Below are 20,608 nucleotides of genomic sequence, written 5' to 3'. Positions count from 1 at the left end.
TGTTGCTTGTTTCCTAACAATGGTGGGCCAATTTAGCATTAAGAGAAGCAAAATGTATCACATTTATCCATGTATCTAGACAGAATATTACTTGAGTGCAGATATATTTAATGGAAACCTTGGCACACAAATAAGTATAGAATTTGATGGGTAACAGAATTTGTGCTTCAGAGGTTAGTGATTCAGCAGTGTCTGTAAATGTATTGCAAAAACAGTTACTTCTATTTGAGAATGTTTGCAAACCATATCTACTGTAAACGTTGAGATCTGAAAAGTAATATATCACCTCTGCCGATACTCTGAGTTTCTTCCAGAGAATCTGAGCAGAGTCTTATTGCCCTATAACTAAATCCTCTTTGTCACATGGCCATCTTATATTCACCTGCAAACTCTGTAACAGTATCTGTCCTTTCACCTGACATTTGCCTCCTTACTGAATAAAATAATCATTGAGGGAATATAGGAAAGTACTATGTTTGCCTCAGAAATTACTCTTTGAAAACCATGCATTTAAATAGAGCAAATTTGGCTAAATGATCACTATGATACAAACCATTTTTTTAAAAATAGCTCAATGAACAGAAACTTTAATCAAGTGTTGAGAGAGTCCAGAAGTCACCTGCTGGAAGTGGAAGACAAAAAGGAAGTGTCTCATTTTTACTGTGCAAGTAAAGTGTTGGTTGAGTAATTGCATACTTTCAGATTTTTTTTTTTCCTTCAAACTATGGGGCTGGCCACGGAAGAAGAGAAGTAGTTTTAAGTACAAAATAAAAAGTAAAAACTTCATTACCTGAAGGATTAGCTGCTTGCGGTTTCTGGATGCCTGAGAAATTCTGAAGTAAGGAGTACTAATGAACATGTACCAAGGAAAAGTTGATCTGTATGTTTCTTGTGTGTTAAGAATCAAAAATTATTTTTTTAATGAATTATTACATGTGCTTACAGTTTCAGCCTTCCATAAAGAAGTGAACTATATGCCAAAGCTTAGCTAGCTACTGACAGCAACTTTGGCCTGGAGGCCTACAGAAGATTAAGCTTGTGATTTTACTACTTGATCCACAATATCAGTAAAAGAGTAATGTGAAAATGCTTCCTTATTTGGATGGCCTCACTCAGTTGAAGCTGCTGTGCATGTATGTATGCAAAACTTTTTTTCCATTTTCCACAAGCTCAGCTAACCAGTGCATTTGAATTTTCTGATTTCAATGGATGATCCTTAATATAAGTTATATATATTACAAATATATATATATATATATTTATAATATAAGGCTTTAATACTCAAAAATTGAGATGTTACACAGCAGAGTTCTAGTTTGACCTGGCAAATAATTTGACTATTCCTTTTTCTTCATCTCATCTGTACCTAGTTAAGAATGAACAGGTTGTTATATTAGTTTTACATTGCTAAGGATATATATCAGAAAAATAGTCCTCAGAGACAGTTAATTCCCTAGATTTTCAACTCTTACTGGAGAATCTAATCACTATGTTTTGGTCATGATACTTCAACTTCTGTCCTGTAAATTTCTTTACCCCACTAACTTACATGAGGACTCTGCAGCAAAACATGGAGATGGATGGGTATCAACCAGGAAGCACACACAGAGGAAGAATGTGAATTAGTATGAGAAACAAATTCTATTTCTAAGGGCCTCAAAATAAACTGCAAGTATGTTGTAGTCTTTGCAAGCTTCCTTGTGACAACTATTTTTACTCTTTTAAAGAGGGTGAAACAAAAGGACAAGGAAACTAAATGACTCAAAATTATCAGTGACAAATCTGGAAGCGGAATATATTCAGAAAGCTCTTGTCAAATGCGTGAGACACTTGAGCAAGGTTTCCAACTGAAGTTTAGTTAAATGTCTTCAGAGATTTGTTTTGTTCCCTAAATAACAGAGAAGTTTTATTTGACTGTTAAAGAACAGCAGCGGAGGCCTGAAACCAGATTTTTCTTCAAATTCCTCTTCAGTGGGCCTCATTGTAGGACCAATAGAACAGAATATATTGTCCCGGGGTGGACACATGCTAATTTAAAAACTTCCATTGTCATTAATTTATTTTTAAATTAAGAATAAAAATGATGCCTTTTGTCAGAAGACAGATTTGTTGTAGCTTAGTTACTACTATGAGGTAGGTTCATATCTATAACCAGTTTTGCTTAGGCATAAAGAAAGAAAGAAAAGCTAAGCCCTTATGCGCTTTGAAAGTCTAGGCCTAAGTGACCTCAATTTCTTTCAACTTTGGTGTGAACTGAAGCTTCACATTCCCTCACAGGGTATTTAGCACTTGAATTATTATACCACCTCAGAAATTCTGGTCATTATTTGGATATCTTTAGGTCAGAGAGGTTACATTTTGTCATAAACCCAGCTGACTCAGGGTTTGTCTTGATTCATATTAATTGCTTTCAGTGGGTCAAAGTTGATGACATGGCAGCTTGTGCTACTGTACCTTTCAGCCCTCTACGTAAGTCTCTGTCAGAAAAATAACTGCAATTTCTTCAGCAGCTCATATTCTTTGTTCCTTCTGCACTGTTTGTAATTGTCTATTTCAATTTTAACTGACATTCAAGGAAATCATTTTTCTAAATTCTTAAAGTTTCTTAAGTTTATATGACTGCCTTTTGCTTTAAAAATGACTCCTTATTAAATTTTTATTCCCTGTCTGATTTAAACCTAGCTAAGTAATGAAACTGGGGCATTTTGAAATATAAGACTCCTTTTTAGTACAGATACTAGTTTCTGCATAGTGGGATCAGAGTGCAGAAAGCTGCTGAGCACCCTGCCCAAAATAAATCAGAGCACTGAGTCCCATTATCTTCAGAAGGGGGCTGCAACACTGCAGGGTGAGTAATGCTGGCTCCAAATCCTCCTCTCTTAAGAAAACTGAAGACTTTTGGGTACTCCTGTTGGCCAGCTGTAGGGATGACCTTTGGCTGGTCACAGAGGACCCGGCTTTGAGTTCACTGTTCTTTGGGGGATGTTACTCATTACTAAACATCAGACCACAATAAGTCTGGAGGAAGGTAGAGGAGCTGCCCTATTGGCTCTTCTTTATCATTTGACCCAAAACTTCAGTATTGTACACAGCTAGTAATGGAATAGCATGCATATATATTCATCATCCTTGAGTACGCTGGGCAAAATAAAGATTTTGAGACAAAAGATTTCATGCTTTCTCTTTTCATTAGCAGAATCTCTCATTAATTTTTGTGTGATTATTATACTGTAATTTTGGAAGCGCAGTAATAGTTGAGTCAACAAAGTTTCTCATCCTAATTAAATTATTTTGCCAATCAAGATGACAATGATTTTTTTTTTCTTTTGAGCTAATGGACAGATGCCAGAAAAAGTTATATTGGCAGTGTATCATTTGCCAGCTAACACATATCACGTAGTTTTTTTTCCTAAGGGGAAAACAGTCCATAGTCTGGATAATATTTATCCTTGAAATGGAAGCCAAATGCTAGATTTGTTCAGAAAGCAGCATGAAACACATTGTGATTGAAATAACCGTCTTTTACAGATTAAGCAAATTAATTTACATTTATGGATAAAATTAAACCTTATTTAAAAGTAAATAAATGCAGTATTTTTATGCTAAACCACTATAAAGTCTCATAGTGTATTTTTGATGTTTTCTGATGATTTTCTAATTTTCTAAAAACAAAGTTCACATAGTTCAGTTCTGTGAACATTAATCATTTTACATAATCTGCTGCCTACTGCTTCCATTTCACTGAAACTACCACAAAATATTTCAGTGAAAGGAGAATGCAAGTATAAATCAAGTGAGTCATCAACAGACAATTCTTGAATTTGGTTAGCCTACCAAAAAAGTACCTCAAACTCAGCAAGATCTAACCAAACAAATAATATTAGAATACTTAGCATATTACCAATTCTCTTGCCTGTGTATCATCTTGGTATTTAGCTTATCAGGTGATTTATCATTTAAAGTGTTAAAGTGGGGAAAAGCACAAAAGTTAAATTAGTGAGATGATGAATACATCTGAGAGTTCACCTTTCTTTACAAGTTCGGGGCCAGAAAAGTGTATTTGTAGGTATATGTGGATGCTACCGTACAAGAGAGCCTGCCTTGTACTTCACCACTTCACTTAGCGCTAAAATGTCATGCCAGTAATGGAAGTATTAAGGACTTTCTGCTTTCTCCAGTTCTAGCTAAGTACAAGGCAGGCAGTGGCTGAGACAGGATAACTTTTTTATTATTATTATTTTTGGACTTTTAGCAAGTCAGGATCTGACAGTGTTAGGGCAACTCCAGCTACCACTAAGAGTACTGAAATCAAAAAATCAAATGCGCTCCAGAATCAGATTAGAATATGCTCCTAAATATATTCCTGAAATTCCTCAATTCCCTTTCCTTATTTTTCTTCTAGCACAACCAACATCAGAAAAATAAAAAGTCCCCACCCTGCTTTAAAAGAAAGGGGCCTGCATGTTCACCTGCATTCATTAATGTTTTAGATCTTAATGATTATCCCATTTATCTTAGCTAACACTGATTTTCCCAGTACTTTCTGGCACTTCTCATGTGTGGATAGGTCACTAGATAGACCTTGGAGGACAGCATTAAAAATATGTAGAATATTTCTCTAATAAAGTTCTCTGAAGCAAGTGAAAACTTGGCTTACCGTGGGCTAGTGTGTCCACACCTTGCTCAGAATTACTCCTTCCCCTTCTCTTCCAATTCTACAAAGAATTATGCTGAATAACTACCACTGTTGGAATGTGGGCCACTAAAACTTAAGTAACTGACTTTTACTATGACACTTTTTTTTTTTTTTTTTGTTCTCATGTCATAGTTATTCTTGTTATGAATGCTGCTCTTTTGCCATATTCCCAAACAAAAAGCACTTACCTCTTGTACTAGCATTTAACAAAAGTGCTATAGACAGAAGGGAGCCGAGGGGAATTTTCTTGTTCTTATTGCTGCTTTTATTAACTAGCTTGAAACAGCAAGGACCTTTCTGTTGACATGAATAAGTTCTATATACCTGGAAAAGACTATTGCAATTCTGTGGTTGTATTGTTACACCTTGGAAAGCATTTTCTGAAATTGAAACGTATTCTTCAGACCTAGGAATAAGAAGTCAAACGATTTATTTTTCTTGAAAGTATGCTTATGTTTTCTGTTCCCATTGATTTGTGTAAATGGAACAACAACGCAGCATTGAGGGATAGGAAATCTTTAAAGAAGAGCTCTCAGTTTTTGGGGGGAAATCTAGGAGGCACTTTGCAGTACTGATAAAAGATTAAATATATTTGGAAGTATTTTTCTGTTGGTAATAGGTGCAAAATTCTTGAGATTTCTACCTATCCTGGCTTTTGTAGGACTTTTGATCAATCAGCAGTCTGGTGCAATTTTAAAGCCAGCACAAAATCTGTGCATTTGGGAACAGCTTGCAAGTAACCATTTTTTTTCTGCTATAAAAGATATCCATATTAAACATAAATCCAAAATGGCAAGGAGACCTTCATGGTCTACATACATATCAAACTATGTACTATTTAATATGCACTGTCAGAGTTAGTGGGAAAGCTGGAAGTTGTTTCACGTCTTTGTTGGTCTCTCCTGGTCGAGGCTTCCAGTAGATTCGATGTCTAGCACCTTGCTTACAGGACTTGAGCTCCCTCATTAGACCCATATCATGCCTTTCCTCACCAGGTTCTCCTGGGGCCCCTCCTGGCTGCTGCTCAACCTGTACCTGCCACAGAGTGGTGGCGCTCATGCAGGAACCATCAGAAGATGACACATAGAAAATGGTTCGCATGTTCAGGAGCAGGTATTTCTGTATCGTAAAATGAGGTCACTGCCGATACCTCTCTTCTCACTCCATTCCCTTCCACTCTTTTTTGGTGTTGGTAGTTGAGATTGAAGACAATGGGACATCATGAGACGTCTGAGAGGAGATATGATTAACATGTATAAGTTCATGATGGGAGAATGCAGGGAAGAAGGGGACAAGCTCTTCTCATTGGTGACCAGCGATAGGACGAGGGGAAATGGGCATAAGCTGAAACACAGGAAGTTCCATCTCCAGGTGAGGGGGAACTTCTTTACTGTGAGGGTGACAGAGCAGTGGAACAAGCTGCCCAGGGAGGTTGTGGAGTCTCCTTCTCTGGAGGTCTTCAAAACCCACCTGGATGCCCCCCTGTGCCACATGCTCTAGGTGTCCCTGCTTGAGCAGGAAGGTTGGACTAGATGATCTCTAGAGGTCCCTTCCGACCTTGAATATTCTGTGATTCTGTCATATACATCATCGATTCTGTAAAGTGAAAATATTTTTTTTTCCAAGACTGCAGGCTTGAAGTGAAAATGAGCCCTAAAAATGACCTATGTACTGCCCAACTCTTGTCTGGATAAATGGGACTTAACTGGTATATAGACAATGTTTGATTTTGCTGTTGTAGGGATCAATTCTATTCTAACTGCACCTTTGTAAAGCAAGGCAAAATGAAGTATTAGATTATTCCCTGTACTCCAATGCAGGGATCTCTCGCCTTACCTATGTTTTAAAGAATTATCATACATTGGAAGTAAGATAAAAGTCAAGAAAGAAGAAACAATTCTAAATCATGAAAATAAAAAGCTTTATCAAGAAGGCATTGGGGGTTAGAAAACTCTTTCAGATCCTTAGGGGCTTATTAGGCACTTCTGGGATGCTACTGTTTATGATCTGAAAGTTTTGAACAGTAATGTGCTTAATTGGAGCACAAGCTGTGCACTGATTAAGTAGTTATATTTTACCTTTTACACTCTGAATCTTAGACTTTTTCATTTGTGGCTTCTAACAATTTACATTGTAGGTTGTAAATTGTGTGTTTTTGTATGATAGTCCTTAATAACCTATTAGAAAGCTTTTCTGTCCTACCAGTGATGCTCATTTTAGCAAACTAGCAAACTGCAATCTCATTTTCAAATGCTTTTGTTCTTTTTTTTTTCCAATGTCCAAGCACATCTGAATGAACTTTCTGTTGAAATATTATAATCAAGCTATGTTACGTGACCCTATATGAATAGCTTCCAAAACTGCATATGCAATCTGTTTGGAACTGAAACTATAGATACTAATGTGCTCAGAAATACTAGATTCTTTATTGTTCTCGTTTGCAGTTAGTCAATGACAGTCATTAACAAGCAAGCTTGCTGGCATGTGATGTCAGTTTAGAAAACAATTTTCACATGATCAATGAATATTTGATGAGACTAACTTTAGTCACTATCACTGTTAATGAATTTTTTAGAAGTCTTCTCTTTGTGATACTTTTTATTAAAAGCTTATTATTTCCATACTACTCAGTTCTGCTACTGAGTAGTATGGAAATAGATGCCGAAAATGAGATGCAGAAAATACTTCACAATGGTTTATGATAGAGATGGAAAAAAAAAATAAGTTTTTAAAAATAATGGAAATATTATAAAAATACTAATGAAAGTGGAACAGACAAACCAATACAAAGTTATGAGATACTAGACAAAACTTTTTTCTTTTTTTGCTATAAAAGATCATTTTCATTTTGTGATGACAGCTTCTCACGGTGAAGCTATTACAATTAACACTAAACTATGCATGTGGTACTCTCATAAATTCAGCACGTTTTCAGAAAGAGAAAAAAAAACTACTTTCAGTCTTAAAATTAAAAGGATCATCTTTCTCGGACACCAAGTCTTAACAAAGCCCAATAACAAAATAACAAACATTTTGGTATCTATAAGCTCGTCATCACATGGTTTTTAGCACTAACTTTGATAATCATGAGGCAAAAATTCTACCAGCCACTGGGTGTATGAGTATTTTCATGAGTATGTAGAGGAAATGAGATTCAATGTTTTGCAGTGAGTGGAACATTAAAATGTTTCACTTGCTTATTTGCTGTTTGGATTTCAGAAATGGAAAGCTAAAACCATGAGTATCTAACATATGCTTTTCACTTTTTGTTTGGTCTGCAAGCAGCTCTCTAATTTAGTTTTATTTTCTTAGTATTTTTTGAAAACATTTTAAAGGAAATATAAAAGTGAATGATACTATGGTCAGATAACACATGTCTGAAAATAAATAAAATATTTTGTCTGCTTGATGTCTTCATCAAAGTATAAATGAAGATTTTTATCATCTACTGGAATGAACACAGCATCTGCTGTTATATTTAGCATACAGCATTTAGGAGAAGGAAGTATGAAGCACTTAGTCCAGTTGCAGTACAATTTTTGTGAAAAATGAGATAGAATATGATTCTGTTTTGTTGGAATCGGTGCAAACGGTCATGTTTGCTGTCTTTTTCCTTGAAAAGAAAAAAGTTTTCTGCAAAATCACCAAGGAAATCAACCATGTTTCAGCTTTGCTTCTTATGAGGACAAAAGTCCTCATATACCTTTCTGTATTTGTATGGACATTTGTTGACTATTGACTGTTTGCATATTAGCTTGTTAGTGTAGTATCTTCTAGAAATTACTGTTAAAATGAGGCATTTTGAGCAGACTGTTGCAGTTATTTTATACAACAGTTGTATTTCTGCAGAACAATATGAAGTGCACTGAAATCTAGAAACCGGAGCTCAAAAGATGTATCCATCTGGATTTAAACTACATAGATATACTGTTGTCAGGAATCTTATGTACCCTCCCATGGATATATGTCTGGCTTTTTTAGCAACAAAATAAATATCTCTGTTTGGATCAGAAGTCATATATAAATAACTGTTCATTGTTAAAATCATTGTTAATATTGTGGCAGGTAATTTCACTCTAGGAGTATTTAAAAGCTGAATTTGGTTCTTAGTTTCTTTTTTTTTTTTTTTTCTCCCAGGAGAAAGAATAGCGGGAGCATACTGTCCTCATTGGTACTTAGACAATATAGTCTAACATCGTATCTGCTGAGGAGTTCCAAGAATTACACTTCTAGGTTTTTTTATTTGGCATTTTGTTTCTAGTTTAAAATATCACTAAAGAGACTAAAATCTACCTGGGTGGTCTTCTAGCTAGGACACTTGACAAGGCATTGGTTTGGGACTTGCTTTGGGTTTAAGCTACAGAGCTAACTTTTTGGATCACATCACATTTATGCCTTCCCTTTTATAAACTTGTTTTATTGTTTTGTTTTTAGTTTCTTCTCCTATTCCATAAACTTCTGCTGTCTAATTGAACAAGTAAGCTTTCCAAGATAGGTATTGACTGTCATCATGGATCAAATAGTAGGATTTTCATAACTGGGTTGTGTAGGCATGACATAAATAAAAATAATTAAGATAATAGTAATCTGCTAACACCATAAAATAAAGTAAAAATACTGCTTTAAACTCAAAAGCAGGCCACAGAACGTCTCATTAAAAAAAAAAAAAAAAAAAGCTTCTAAAATAGAGAGGATATTGTCAGTGAATGCTCAGGCAAGGACATTTTAATGTCTGTCAATAACATTCCTCCATCTGCCCAATGGCTGGAGCAAACTTTGACATTGTAAATGTGCAATGAAGCTTAATTGACTAAAGTGTTTTAGACAGCTTCAGTCAGGGAGTGGTAGATATTAGAGAGAAATAGCACTATTGTGCCTGATTCCAGTGTGAAACAAATATTAAACTGTAGCATAGCACTTTAATCTTCAAATATTAAACTGTTATTTTGATGAGAACATATTTTCAACAAGTCATTGCAACTTCACAACTCATAAAAGAATTCCCTTCCAAGTAAAAAGCCTGATCAATCAGCAAGATAAAGCATTCAATTTGCATCACATTTATCTTTCCTGCTTCCTATTTTTGCGTTTTCTATAAGCAGAAGCATTTTGTTTTAAGGCATTTTGTTTTGCTTTGCAACATCACAGCTGTAAGAGCCAAATATACAGAAACAATGAAACCTCTTTTCAAGGAATAAAGGAAAGATCTATAGTTCCACCCTAATGAAGCAATTCACTGCATGTTTATTCATCATGCTAACAGCTCACATGGGATTGCCAGAAACACTAGCACTGAAAAGAAAATTGAGGTTCGGAGATTTTGTTTTGCTCTGTGCCATAGTGAGTTTCAAATTTTAGTAGCTAATGCGTATTTAAATCTGATACTTTTCTACTGTATCAATAACAATGAAATGAGCACAGAACTGAAGACATTAGGGGGAATAAAGATGATAAGGTCAAAAAAAGTTCATGTCTATCTGTAAAAGATAATGCAGATGTGGTTGTTTTGTTTTACAGGAGGAGATCCTAAATTACTTCCAGTCTGGTTTTCAACTCTTTTGCTGTTATTCTGATAAAAGAAGCAAATGCCATACTCCCTATAAAGACATAGCTATGGAGGTATCCACATTCTGTGTAACATACTGCACATTACTCTTTCATACTTTTCATCTAGACTGGAATATTTACTGTAGTGAATATCAGATATGACTAAAAGATCCTGGAACATTGCTATGTACTTTAGATGGGAGATTTTTTTAAAGTCCAGATGGCAGTTCAATTTTTGGATTGAACGCCTCAGGAGCTGATACTGTTAACACAGGTGTATTTCTCATTAACTTAAGAATCATTAATGCTTCTAGAGTATTGTTAACCATCCCATATAGAGACTCATCAAACTCCTGCCCATTCTACAGTCATCATTGAAGATTGGTCATTATCTGTTAAAGCTTTTTTCCTTCTGGGAGCATTAGTTTAGAAATCAATTCCATGGCTCTTGAGCACTGATTTCCCACAGTCTTTCGAAACAGCTCCTCAGAATAGCCTTTCCATCAGCTCCCACCCAAGTCCTTTAGGAGAATCTCTTCCAGTGCATGAAGTGTGGTCTTGTAGCTACTGCAAATTTCCTTCACGTTGGGCTCAGCTGACTAGCAGTAAAAAGTCAATGAAGATTCAGATAGCAACAACCTTCTCCCATCTTTGTAGTGGTTTACGAAGAGTAATTTATACTGGTATGGTTCAAAAGTCTGACTTCCCTGGATATCAAGACTCTGAAGAACTTATTCCATAAATATCTTTTCACTGTGCATAGATAGAGTCAAAAGATGTATGTAAAAATGCTCTGGCTTCGAATGACAGACTCAGAGATATGCATACAGAAGGGAAAAATAATTATAACTGAAACCTTGACTAAAAGGAAGGGGAAATCAGGGAATAAATACTATGGGTTTTGAAAGAATGCTGAGTTCTGTTGTATATCCCTCATGGGATGCAATTTTGATTTCAGTGCAGCTGAGAAAATTTGTGCTTTCTATTAGAAATGTCAATAGTTTTCTTAGGCTGCATAGAAGATTCCTAGCCTAGAGGGTTAACAGAGGATTCTGATTTATGAATCACTAGTGTTACAAGGGCAGGTGGCATAACACACTTCCCTTCATCCTTGCCTGTGTTAATGTGCAGCAACACTCCCCAATTTTCAAATTCTCATATCTAGAGTAAATAAACTGATTCTTTTCCACTGGGACTGGCCTAAGAACAAAGAATAATATCCCTCTTTTTTATTAAAGTGCAACTATTTCCTGCAGGGGCAAAATTTTAAATGGACTTCTTGTTACTCTATGTTATTCTGAGGAAGTTTCGTAAGAGACAGAAAAAGGGCATATAGTGAATCCAATTTAGTGTACATTTTGGAGTTGGATTTGGAATATTCTTTACAATCTGGTAGTCTGATGTCTTTTGATATCCAAGGTCCTGAAGAATGCCATTCCAAACATTTTTTTTTCTTTTTCATTTTACCTTGGAAGTATAGTGAAGAATTGTATGTACAAAATGTACTACAAATATGAGTGTGGTGAACCAAAAACTGGTCTCTTCTGGAGAAGGTGCTGGGTGGTTTGAAATTATGATCCCCACAGAAGAGACAGAAGAGATGGAAGAAATGTAGAACAGCGTCAAAAAGTAGTTTTGAATGCTTCGCTTTCACTTTTGTTTTGGGTACTAGCCACCTTTGAAGAGCCCCCTGGGAGAAAATGGATACTGATCACAGAGTGGCTTAAATGAGATAACCCTTTCAGCAAGTTGTATAAAGTATGTGCTTCTCTGTCAGATGAGACAACTTAAAGCTTTGTCTTCTTCTGATAAAAGATCTATCCAATAGGAAACATAATTTTAGAAATGGATCATAGGAGACTATCACATTTAAGGACATTTTTTTCCAGCTTTGTCTCCTTTGAGATAGACAAACAGGAAAATTTGAAAGCGTGTATTTTCTTCTGAGTTTTGAAAGGTTATCTTTTAGGTTGATTTTAGGTTCTGTGAAACACTGATAACAACCTGCCAGAGCTGATGTATTTACATTGATTTTTCACAGGCAGGAAACATACATATCTTATGAACTGAGCTTGTATTAAAATAAAATCTTGGTGGATTTCAGTACAAATCATTTTATTATAAACAATTAGAACTAAAATGTCATACAGCATTGACATTCTGAGAACTTTAGCTCCTTTGAAAATCCTTAAACTTTTAACTAGATTTTAAACTTTGATCTGTCTAATTAAAACAAATATGATCAAATCTCTTTCAGTTTGCTATATCTTTAGCTTTCTCTGTGGTACAGAAGTCTATGTCCTGAGTCAGAAGTGAGAGTGGAACAGGAGAAGTGAGCAATGAAATAAAAACAATTTAGAAATGTTTTGCTTTTGCTGAAAACATAAAAACATTCCACAGATTATATTTTACCTGCAATTGTATATACGATATGTATGCATATACTACTATCTGCAGAAAATCTTTGACCCCTTCTAAAGAATGCTGCATATAGGAAATATGTCGGGCCTCCCAAGAACATAGACAAGTTCATGAATTAGCTACCTCAAATATAAAACATCAGTGTTGAATTGCAGATACATATGAGGAAGGTATTAGCCTTACTGAAGCTGCATAAAAGCTTCATGCATAAAGAAATAGGAGCAAGCAAAATTAAAAGCCACATTTATACCTTTTAATCAGCCAAGTCTGCTTCCTGCTCAACAGTGTAAGATACGCAGTTCTGAAAGCTCATCTGTGTTATACAGGCTTGTTCTGGGCTCTAAGTGGAGCCCAGACAACACTATTAGGAATCTCCTTGGAGAATCCTTGATGCCAGAGCACTTCCTAAACCTCCAAAGCCATGGGTTGTGGCTACTGAGTGTATGTTAGAAAGCAGGTAAATAATTTTCCCTTTCCGTCCAGCTTGTATTACAGAACTACAGACAATTTTAACCTTAATTTTGCCTCTCTGTTTTTTATACTAGCATATAGGGCATAAATATTTGATCTAGAAATATTTATTAGTGGCTTTCCACACATACATATGACTCCGGTCTTTAAAATAATGATGAATCATAGAATTTTAGTGCAGAAGTTGTAGCTGTGGGAGTGAGAAGGACAGGACAGCTATTCCTCAAGTGGATTTGCCATATTGGCATTACTTGCTTGGGCACACCTTCACTGGAGTTGCCCACAGCATCATTTCTAAGTAATGCCCTAATATACCAAGGAGAGACTAGGTTTACAAAAGCCTCCTTATTTCAGTTCTGCAAATCCATAGAGAAATCAGAGTAGTTAAAAAAAAATTAAGCATCTAAAATAACTACTTGAAAGAGCCATGGAGCACCTGCACATTGAGTGCACTAAGCCTTTCTCATAGCTGTGAGTGTAAGGATTGTGAGCTGTGATTGTTACAAATTCCTCCTCTAATTTTATTTATTTTCAGTGTTTTGGACCTGCTGCCCATTGACATTTTTCTCTGAACACCCTCCAGTATGTCATCTTCCTATTGTAATAACAGGTCCTTTCTTTTTTAAGAAAGTTTCAATGTTCTGCTTCAGTTTTGCAAGGCATTTAGAATCTTCCCATAGTACTAAGACAGGTTCTGCACTTTACAGCCTCTACACTCTAGAGGAATTATATACATATATAAATATAAAAAATATATATATATAGGCTAGGAACACTCATAGGAACACTCATCTTTCTTTTTAGCGTAGTATTGGTATGTCACCTCTATCATCTGTTTGAAATTGTTCCCTGCACTCTTGTCTCCTTCTGTGACAACAGAAAGCAATTCAGTTTGGTACCATGAAAGCACTACTTTGTACAGTGAAAGCAGAAGTATGGGTTGAAGTTTCTATCAGTACATCATATAGTAAAAGTAGACAGAACTTAATGGCTTTGCTACATTACTTTGGAGTGACTTTTTTTCCTTTGTTTAATTTGAGGAATTCTTTCTTTTACAGTTTAAGAAATAAATATAATTCACAGAAATTTCTTTCAATTTTTCTCTTTAAGTGTAGAAGGATTCTCAATCAATTTTCTTGACAAGCTGGTTTGGTTTTTACAAGGTCTTTGTGTGTAAATCATGCACTGCTAAAACGTTTATCCTCTGCCTTTACCCGTTGTTCAAAAGTTCTCTTATTATGAAGTAAACATAGTAAAAAGAGAGCATCAGTGTTCTGTATTGAGAGTAATTATTTTCTGTTTCGATATTTGTATTGAATTTGAGGACATGTCAAAAGTTCTTCACTGGTTTTTCTTTGGCACACATGTTTTGGTCTTCACTATTTTCTTCCTATTTCACTTTTGATGGCATCTTCAGCTTTTAAAACTTTTTATCTCTCTAAATCAAACCTGAATTTTAATTCTGTATTTTGAATAGCTCCTGAGAGCATGTTTATGTAAGATTTCATAGAATCATAGAATCCTTAAGGTGGAAGGAACCTCAGAGGTCATCTAGTCTAACCCCTCTGCACACACAGGGTCACCTAGAGCACGTGGCACAGGGCTGCATCCAAGCGGGTTTTAAAGATCTCCAAAGAATGAGACTCCACAACCTCTCTGGGCAGCCTGTTCACCCTCAGCTTTCAGCTTTGTCACCCTCACTGTCAAGAAATGTTTCCTTAAGTGCCTGTGGAATTTTAAGTGCCTCAGCTTGTGGCCGTTTCCTCTAGTCCTATCGCTGGCCACCACTGAAAAGAGGCCAGCCCCCTCCTCCTCACAGCCTCCCTTGAGGTATTTATACACGCTGATCAGGTCCCCCCTCAGCCTCCTCTTCTCCAGGCTGAACAGGCCCAGCTCTCTCAGCCTTTGCTCACATGGCAGATGTTCCAGGCCCCTGATCATCCTCGTAGCCCTGCGCTGGACTCTCTCCAGCAGCTCCACATCCCTCTTGTCCTGGGGAGACCAGAACTGGACGCAGTACTCCAGATGTGGCCTCACCAGGGCCGAGGGGGACGATCACCTCTCTCAACCTGCTGGAGACGCTTTTCTTAATGCACCACAGGATCCCATTGGCTTTCTTGGCCACCAGGGCACACTGCTGCCTCATGGTCATCTTGTCATCTACCATGATGCCCAGGTCACTCTCTGCGGGACTGCTCTCCAGCAGGTCCACCCCTAATCTGTACTGGTGTCCAGGGTTATTCCTCCCCAAGTGCAGGACCCTGCACTTGCCCCTGTTGAACCTCATGAGGTTTCTCGCCGCCCAGTCCTCCAGTCTGTCCAGGTCCCTCTGGATGGCAGTACAGCCCTCAGGGCTATCAGCTACTCCWCYCAGTTTGGTATCRTCRGCAAACTTGCTGAGGGAGCACTCCAGCCCTTCATCCAGGTYGTTAATGAATAAGTTGAACAGGACYGGACCGAGAACTGACCCCTGGGGGRSRYCACTAAGTACAGGCCTCCAGCTGGACTCCRCACCWTTGACAACCACTCTCTGCACCCTGCCATCGAGCCAATTCCTAATCCACCTCCCCGTCCACTCATTTATCCCACACCTTTGGAGCTTGCCCAGGAGGATGCGAGGGACAGTGTCAAAAGCCTTGCTCAAGTCCAGATAGATGACATCCACTGCTCTGCCCTCATCTATCCAGCTAGTCACTCCTTCATAGAAGGTGATCAGGTTAGTCAAGCAGGATTTCCCCTTGGTGAATCCATGCTGGCTACTCCTGAGCACCTTCTTCTCCTCCATGTGTCTGGAGAGAGCAGCCAGGATGAGCTGTTCCATCACTTTCCCGGGGATGGAGGTGAGGCTCACCGGCCTGTAGTTGCCCGGGTCCTCCTTCTTGTCCTTTTTTGAAGACCAGAGTGACGTTGGCTTTCTTCCAGTCCTCCAGCACCTCCCCTGTTCTCCAGGACCTTCGGAAGATGATGGCAAGAGGCTTGGCTATGACATCCGCCAGTTCCCGTAACACCCTGGGGTGCCGGAGGGGCCCATGGATTTGTGGATGTCGAGTCTCCCTAGATGCTCTCTGACCCACTCTTCCTCTACCCAGGGCAAGCCTTCCTCTCTCCGGCTCTCTTCTTGTGTCCCTAGGGCCTGGGATTCTAGAGGGCTGCCCCTGACAAACACAGAAGCAAAGGCGGCATTCAGCAGCTCGGCTTTCTCTATGTTTTTCCTAACTAGGGGTACCTACCCCATTCACTAGTGGACCCACGTTTTCCCTGACCTTCCTTTTGTTGTTAATATATTTGAAGAAGTTCTTCTTGTTACTCTTAACTTCCCTTGCCAGAATTAATTTCAAATGTGCCTTAGGTCTGTTTTTGGGTTTCTGGTCTGGTTTCAGACATTTCTGGTCTGTTTTGCAGCTTTAGGAAGAGCATAGCAAACCTTTGCTTAAGAACCAGAACTTAACAAAGCAGCAGTCCTTCTTTAATTTTCTATCACTTACCATAACTCAATTCCATGTCTAAATAACATGTGTGCCTGTTTAACCATACAGGGAACAAAACAGAGTAATTCTGAAATTGCCTGAAGACATGAATTTTAGTTATATGCAGCTACACCTCAGTTACGGTAAGAGCACTGATTCATCATTAGATATTCGAAGTCAGATTTTGAAAGTGCTTTCAAGCTGAAGAAATCTATATGCTTCAAGCAAAACATAGAAACAGACTGTTTCAAATTTACCATTATGATTTTTTCCCCTGACACACAAACAAAATGTTATTGAAATGGACAAGTTCCCACCAGAATATCTCTGCAAATGTTTCCAAATGGTGGGTCGTTGAGGCAGCATTTTCCAACAGAAAAGCACTTCACAGAAGTATTTCACTATCTCTACTTAATTCTTTTTTTTTTTTTTTTTTCTCAGATAACCCTGCTGTTCCTTCCTCAATATTCTGGGGACATTACGATAATTGTCTTCTCATTAAAGGCATGTTTTCCTTACTGGATGCCTTAATTCTTCATACTGTCAGTACAAATCTACAGCAGGGACACAAAACATACACAGAGTGGGATATGGGAGGAAATGGTACATAAGAGATTCCTTCTCAATAGTGCGTTCAAAAACTTGGATTTTCCTCACGAAAGGATCGTAAAAATGAGACACCCTCTTACCCCCTCCCCGCCAAAAAGAAAAGAAGATCAGAGAATTCAGGTAAAGGTCAGCGGCATTATAAAGTAGAAAGTATCAACAAGCTTCAGCATTAAGCAAAAATTAGCTTAGCATGGGACAATACAGATCTTGGCCTTTGGGACAATATCAAATCTTTTACACACACAGGAGGAAAAAAAAAAAAAAAGTGTTCAGAGTGCAAGAGATTCCTTAATTTAGCAAAACATACCTAGTAACTAGCAACATAGCCAAAGGTACCGGAAGAACTTCAGCCATTACAGGACTGGAACTCAATTTATCTGCAAATGAAGACTAAAGATTGAGCTGAGAAGAAAATTGCAATGAAGGCAGAAGGAGTTTATTTCAGTATAAACAGGGGGGAGCCTGAGACAACAATCTCACCTGCTATTTGGCTGCAAGTCACAAACCAAGATATTACAGAGCATTCCCAGTACGTGTTGCTACGTGAACAGCAAGCTAATAGACCTACTAAAAGCACTCTGTACTTTGGAGACTAGCTGAGTGTTACCTTGTAGTGAAAAAGAGTTTTAATGTATTACAGACTTAATGGCATATTATTGGTAAATCCTTTGTTTGAGTTTAAGTCACAGGAGAAAATGAAGGTTATCGATGAGGCCTCCCAACCAAAACCACAAACTAGAATAGTGTCTTGGGGATGGATAGCTGTAAGGTAACAGTGACTGCAGCAGTAGTTACATTACATATTTGAATTGTAGAGACTAATACCATCATCAAGTAGAAAGCTAAAAGTGATCCACTGCTGTCTGTAGTTCATAATCATACATTAAGTGAATGGATTAGCACTTCTGGGTTTCTTTGAAGACTGTATGCAAGTATGTGACGAGAAAGCTTGTTGAGTATCACCTGATATTTTACTTACACAAACCGACTCGGAGCCTAATTATTACTAAATATTATTTGGAAGTTGTGAGAAATGAGTTAAAACTATTATATTAAAGTGAAACTTCACTATTTGTTTCATTAATATCTATTGGAGTTAAAAATGTCCTGAAATGGGGTATAAATTCGCTAGCCAACTTAGAATGGCATAAGTTTTTAGAAACCCTTCTTCCTCCTGACTTCTCAGGTTCCTGAAGTTACCCCTCTTGCAGAACTTTAAGAATGCATTTGCAATTTGATTGCTAAACTATTTATTATAAAATAAACATGGCTTTTAAAATGACATATAAATATTCATATCAAATAAAAAATATCTGTATTAATTATAACATAACTCATTAACTTATTATATTACTATACAAGTAAATAAATACTCACTCTTCATTGCAGTGTAACCAGCAGCTGTGTTTGAGCTATGATTAAACATGAGTAATTCAGGGAGGAAGAAGCTGATACATTTCCAATAGTGACGTACATCAGTGCTAATAGCAAGACATCCTCTTAGCTCTGACTGCCTACACAGACTATTAAGTGGAACTTCTAGATCTACCATAATCATACCATCTGGAAACACCTCTGAGCTTTTTGCAACATGCAGTTATTGCTTGCTTGTGCACTCTGCTATCCTGGCTGTACAAACTGCTGTCCCCTCTTAAATCCTGAACAGGTCACCCCGGGCGCTGCTCTGATTTTCCCCATTTTGGTATTAGGCTAAACAGTTGTGACTGTTCAAGTTAAATGGTCACTGCATTAATAGGTAGGCATGTTTTCAAACAAGTCAATACATCTCCCATAAATTTTTGTAAAATACAGTTTTCACACTTCTAGCAGCAGTTGTGAATTGCTTGTTTATGTTGCTAGTATGCAAAGTATTGACAAGGAATTGATATCAATGCTTGAGAAATATAATTTTCTAACCCTCCCTAAACTGTTTTTGCACTCTTTTCAGGTGATTTATCATCTGAGCTGTGGAAGCATGGTAAGATAACCACATTTCCAGGAGGCAGAATAGATGAGTAAAAGAAACTCAGTGGGCGGCAGCACCAGCAGAGAAGGCAGGCACATGAAAGATGACAACCTTCTTAGAAAGTTGATTTTACAGATTTCTTTGCAGCAGGCCACAGAAGAAGCACAAAAGGAGCTAGGCAAACTTGAAAAGAGAGGCAGAATATCTTTGAATCCTACTGTTTCATCTCTGCTTCATAATTTCAAATTCATTTTGCTAAATAAGTAGGTGCCCCTACAGTGATAGAGCTAATAACGGCAGAAACAATAGCCACCAAAGCGTAAGGACTCTGAGAGAAGTGATCTAGTGATTTTTACCCTGGTTTAAGACATTACTATCTTTGGGTAAGGAATTATCATCTTATGGAAGACTCAACATATGCTAGCCCTGAAGCAAGTCCCATTCTCAACCCAGCACGTTGCCCCAAGTCCCCTAATCAAAGATTAAAGCTAATTTGCTGAGCTAAACTGGAACAGCTGAGACACTCTTACACTCTCTGTTTTGCTGACTCTACTCTTCTGTTTCTGAGTAGTAACATCTGGAAGAGGGGCAATAATAAATGCCTAGGAGCTGCCTCCAAGAGCAGCAGTTGCTTGCTAAATGAAGGTGAATCAATGCCCTGAATATGATATATATTTTAGAATATATTTTGATGCTTGAGCATGCAAATAAAGCGTTATTTTTGCATTTCAACAGCTGTGAAACAGAGAATATGTCCAAAGCTATTTGGTATTTTTTTCTAAGAAAGTGCTCTTCAAATAATTCAGTACAATTTGTCACAAAATATTAAAAAAAGTCCCTCACTAGTCTATCAGCCAATTAGTCCAAACTAATAATTACCAGCTATGCCTCTTTTCCTTAGAATCTTTAATTAAAAAAGCCAAATTCCCCTTATTACCTTTATAGTTACTGAAAGATTAGTTTATCAGAAAAGGTAAGATCCAGCTCTAATTTCACTCAAGAGTAAGCAAAGATTTAATATTATTTCCATCCCATAGTGACTGCATATTGGAATGAGATCTGGGGCAATTAAGGTTTCAGTCCTTATTACTGGACTCTGCTTCTCATCCTAATAGGTCTATGGGGAATCTAAATTTCTTGAAGTGCTTTGCTGTACACAGGTAGTTGAAAAGAATCCAGCTCAATTACAAATTTGGTTCTTCTACCAAGGACTGGATCTAGCCCCAGTCGGGAAAACCATATTAATTCAGATTCCTCCAGAATGTCTGTCACAAGGAAATTTAGATGCAGCAGCCACAAAAGCAGCACCGCTCCATGACATATAATCCGAAGCGTATTAATTACGCAGGATAGATAACACGTGGGATAGCAATTTCTATGCTAAGATTTCTAATCTGCAGTGCTCATGCTCCAAAACCGAAGAGTAAAGCG

This window comes from Nothoprocta perdicaria, unplaced genomic scaffold, assembly GCF_003342845.1.
Source record: "Nothoprocta perdicaria isolate Ctin4 unplaced genomic scaffold, notPer1 scaffold_241, whole genome shotgun sequence".
In the NCBI taxonomy this organism is placed as follows: Eukaryota; Metazoa; Chordata; class Aves; order Tinamiformes; family Tinamidae; genus Nothoprocta; species Nothoprocta perdicaria.
This window is presented reverse-complemented; position numbering follows the sequence as displayed.